This window comes from Myotis davidii, unplaced genomic scaffold (genome assembly GCF_000327345.1).
Source record: "Myotis davidii unplaced genomic scaffold, ASM32734v1 scaffold151, whole genome shotgun sequence".
In the NCBI taxonomy this organism is placed as follows: domain Eukaryota; kingdom Metazoa; phylum Chordata; class Mammalia; order Chiroptera; family Vespertilionidae; genus Myotis; species Myotis davidii.
Genome location: NW_006285248.1, coordinates 664271 through 669544, shown reverse-complemented (window position 1 = coordinate 669544; position 5274 = coordinate 664271).

Below are 5274 nucleotides of genomic sequence, written 5' to 3'. Positions count from 1 at the left end.
ATATTTCTTTTGGCTTTTAAGTAGTTCAGAGTGGGCCAGTGGTTACCTGGTCACTAGACATGCTTTCCCTATATTGCGTTCCTGCTCCTGTTCTGGTCTCTGGCCTTCAGGGATGGCAAGAGTATCAACATGGCTTCCATGGGCTGTGACACTGTCCTAAAGCCCCAAGATGCATTTAATAAGAATAAATGTAGCCAACTGTAATTGAAAATAAGATAAATGTAAAAAAAATAAAGATAAATGTAAAATCTCATATTTAGTTTTTAAAAAAATCAATGGCCAAAGTCCAATTAAAGACTCAGAATGGTATCAAGTCTTATAATAAAAGATGAAGACTTCAGTTGATCACAGGCTTAGTATGAGTACAACAGTGGAATGCAAATATTTTAAAACTAGAGGCCCAGTGCATGAAATCATGCATGGGTGGGGTCCCTCAGCCTTGCCGGTTCTCAACCGCGACCCACAGGTTGAGAACCACTGTCTTAGAATAACACAGTGTAACTGAGGGCAGTTACTCTTTACATAATATAGTTCTTCTATTTTCAAAAGGAATTGCAGGAAGGTTACCATAAAGACCACAGATACATTCAAACCATTCAAAGAGCAAGGTCATATCAGACCCTGCTGGGGGAAGCGAATGCAGTTGAGCACAAACTTTTTCTCAGCCCTGAACTCACAGTGTTATGAAAATATTTCTCTCCTATGCTCTTAGTTTTTTATTTTTAGTAACTTTTCATTCTGATATGATTTCAAACTTACAGACAAGTTGCAAGAACATCACGAAGAGCTCTCATTTACCTGGATTCTTCAGTTAGGAACCTTTTGACATGCTTGTTTTATTATTTTCCTCTCTGGTTTCCTCCCTCGCTCCCTGTCTTTTTTCCTTGAAACGTCTGCGAGTAAGTTGCAGGCATTGCCCTTTGTCTCTATCTATGAATGGAAGTATTTAGTGAGAAATTAGAATAATACAGTGTTGCTCTGCGGCTTTCACAAATACCAGACGATATGGAAAGAGCGTGGTGGGCAATCAAGTTGGAAGGGGTGGAGGGTTGAGAAACTTGTCTTAGGCTGCACTGATTTAGCAAGTGACTATCTTTTTCTTAGCTTTAGTAGTTGATAAAATTAGCAAAATCTTCTAAAGCAGCTTCTACCCACACTTTACACAGGATTGGAAAAACATCAAAAAATATTAACAGAAGGGGAGATGGTTTAGCAGGTTACATTCCTGACCCCAATTGTGCCATCTATGAAACCTCAGGACCACCGCTGCTTATTGCAAAGGCAGAGGGTCTTGGCTAGCATGCACAGGGCTTCATTCTAAAACACACTTTAAAAACAACATCTTAACATCTTTGAAATCAGAATACGTCTTAAAATCAAAGGCATAATTACAGTTGGCAGCCCCCAGCTTTTATATTAATTAGCATACAGAACAATGGTGCAGCCTCAACCAGTTTGGCTCAGTGGATAGAGCGCGTCGGCCTGCAGACGGAAGGGTCCCGGGTTTGATTCTGTTCAAGGGCACATGACCAGGTTGAGGGCTCAATCCTCAGTAGGGGGCATGCAGGAGGCAGCTGATCAATGACTCTCTCTCATCATTGGTGTTTCTAGCTCTCTCTCCCTCTTTCTTCCTCTCTGAAATCAATAAAAAACTATATATGTAAAATAATGGTGCATCCTACAAGGATGGTTTCTTGAATTAGATGAAATAAGGTCTACTTTTAGTTCTGTGGTTCTCAACCTTTCTATTACCAGTGGGAGGCAAGCAGCAGCAAGTCAGGTGGACACAGGGTTTTGGTACCAGCTCTTTAGAACCCTCTCAATTCCCAGCTTCCCCCTCTGTCATACTCTCAGTCAACTTGGACACTTAGTTTGTCTTCTTGGCCCTGCCAACCAGCATGTGTCTGATTGCTGATTCCTGCCCACCCCACACATCAAGTATTTGCCAGAGATTATGCTTCCACTACATCAAGCATGTCAAACTCAAAGGTTAACACAGGCCAAATAAATGAGGCATGTGGCCCTCAGGTTGCGAGTTTGACCTGCTTGCACTACAGTGTCTTTTCAGAGCATGTGCATATGTGTGTTTGAAGGAGGTTCAAAGAGTTGGGCTTTATTTTTTTACCCATAAAATCAACACAGAGATTATTCTAGAGAGAAAGCCCAGGAAGAAAACCAACCTCTAGCCTGATGACATAAGGGCTGAGCTTTCTTGGTGATTGGCTCCAAGAGCAATGCATCTATCTCACTTGCTGAGTGAAACTAATAAAAATAATAATAGGTTTGGGCTATCCTCCAACCCCCAAAAGAGCAGTGAACAGAAGTGGGATATGTGTGGACTAACGGAGCTGTTGTCTTTGGCTTCTTAACAAGTTCCCCCCATCCGGTCGCTCTTTTTCTGGGAACAGTCCTAGCCTTGGCCCCGGGCAGGAGTGGCCTGGTGCAGCCTGGCATGCCCAAGTCCTTCCAGGGTGCTACATAATGACTTTGGGAGGAAGATGTTCTCTTTTCCTTGGGGTGGTTCATTTGAGACTGCCCATGGCCAGCTTTCCCACCATGTGGAGAATCTGCAGAACAGAGCCCCAGCAGGTACCAACATAGACAGAGGGCAGGGAGAGCAGCCCAGGTCCCTCCATCCTGTGAGGTACCACTGTTATCATTCCCGGCACATGAGCCAGCACATTCCTGACCTGCTTAAACAAGCTTAAGCTGGGTGTCTGTTCTTTGAAATCAATACAATACAAGGCATTTAAAACCTGTACTTTATGCTCTCTTCAGCTTACCTGCTCTTTTGAAAGTTATTTGCAGCAAGCAATTCAAGTTTCAGATTTAGGAGGGTGAAATCCCCATATTCTGTGCTGCTGCCTAAAAACAGATCCATGGATCTTAGATACTGACTTTGGTCGAGAAGTGATGATAAATAAAGGGCTTGGTGTGAATTCTCACTAGAGGGAGGGGACCCACCTTGAGCTGGATCAGGGGTACCCACTGGCCACTTTGGATTTACCCTATCTCTTCATCAGGTACCAGATGGGCCCTGCAATAGAGCCTGGGAGAACCTGGGGCCTGCAGATTCCAGAGAAGGTGCTACCACAGCCAGTTATTTTCGTTTTAGTTTGTCATAACTGATCAGGGCTTATCTTTCTGATGGCATTTCCTTAAAGGACTCTTCTTTTTTTAAAGCATGTCCCAGTACAAGAGCTAAAGCTCAAGGTGCCACCGTAGCATGGAGGACATCCCTGAATTATGTGCTGTGGCAGGAAGACATGCACTGAGTTTATCTAAAAACTATAAGACATTATTCAGGAATTACACAAGAGGTCTTAGGGAACAGCCTTGCTTTATACTTTTTAAGAACGGAATTTGCTTGGTTGCAGTGGTTCTCAACCTTCCTAATGCCATGACCCTTTAATACAGTTCCCCACATTGTGGTGACCCCCAACCATAAAATTATTTTCGTTGCTACTTCATAACTGTAATGATGCTACTGTTATGAATCACAATGTAAATATCTGATATGCAGGATGTAGTGAGGCGACCCCTGTGAAAGGGTCATTCGCCCTCCAAAGGGGCGCGACCCACAGGTTGAGAACCGCTGGTAAAGGAACCCTCCATCCACTCTGATTCTGTGGTAAAGGCTTTCAGGAATGTTGATAGCGCAGAATTGGCATTAGCCCACAGACAATTCCCGTCCACCAGATGAAAGTCTGAGAGACTGACACATGCAGAAGCTTGCAAAAGCTGGACATTGTAAGGTCCTTGTGAAACTCATTTCAAAGGAGATGTTGGCAAACATGGCTCTGGGAAACCAATGCTATTTAAACAGTTGCTCAACTGATGAATGGAGTGGACCCAGAGACAGGGAAGCATGAAGCAGGGTGCAGACTCTCAGAGGAAAGGTGGGGGACAGTGGGTGGGTGAGAGGTGCTCAACCAAAGAACTTGTATGCATTATATGCATAACCCATGGACACAGATAATAGGGTGGTGAAGGCCTGGGGCAGGGGGTAGGGCCGGCTGGAGGGGGGTCAATGGGAGGAAAAGGGGGACATATGTAATACTTTCAACAATAAAGATTTTTTAAAAAAATAAACAGTTGCTCAAAAACCAACTTCACCATGGATGTGAGTACTCCACTCTGATTCTGGAGGAGATGCTGTGGTAAAGGCTTTCAGGAATGGTGCGTGAAATCATTTCTAGAGGATCTCTCAAAACCTACCAAATAAGCCCTGGCCGGTTTGGCTCAGTGGATAGAGCATCGCCCTGAGGACTGAAGGGTCCCAGCTTTGATTCTGGTCATGGGCACGTACCTAGGTTGCAGGCTCAATCCCCTGGCCCTGATCAGGGTGTGTGTGTGTGGGAGGAAACCAATGGATGTGTCTCTCTCACATCAATGTTTCTGTCTCTTCCCCTTTCTTCCACTTTCTCTAAAAATCAATGGAAAAATATCCTCTGGTGAGAATTAACGAACAACAACAACAACAAAAACTACCAAATGAAGACTTTTACAAGAAGGCATTTTCTTATCAGGTCAGATATTTATCATTGGTTTCAGTCTCTCCTGTCTTTTTATTCAAAACCAATTTAACTGCAAAAGATCAGCATACGGTTTCTTCTGTGTGACCCTCAGAATCTTCAATTCTGCAAAGAAAAACAACTATAAAAATTTCTTCCGGAGCGATCATTTCCTATGGTATATAAATATCTAATCACTATGCTGTACACCTGAAACTAATGTAACATTGTTTGCCAGCTATAATTGAAAAATAAAAAATTTAAAAATTCTTCCAGCTGATGGGAGAGCAGACAGGCAAGAAGGCATTTGTGCCTTTTATCTGAGGATTTCCTTTCGCATAAACTTGTATGATGGATCTGGAGTGAGACTTCGTGGATTCAAATCCTGACGCCACCCAGTTTAGCTGTGCTACCTTGAGTAAGTCACATAACCTCTCTGAACCCCAGATTCCTCCTCTGTAAACGGGAAACTGATACTCGAAGCTCCAGTAAAATTCCAAAACACAGGGTTGTCACATGGTAAACGCACACCTTTTACTTTTACACTTGTCGACCTTGGAGGCCCAGAGGTACACTTCCTACCTGATGAACTAAGACATCCCACCTTTCCCACGGGCTTGCCCTCCCCCGCGGCCTTGCTGCGAAGACCTTTCCTCTCAAAACTACTTTGTAGCAGCCGGTAGGAGCGGGTGCCGCCAGCCCGAGGCCAGCGCTGGCTCCTGCGCCTCCTGCCTGCGGCCGCCCCTTTGAAAAGAGCGTT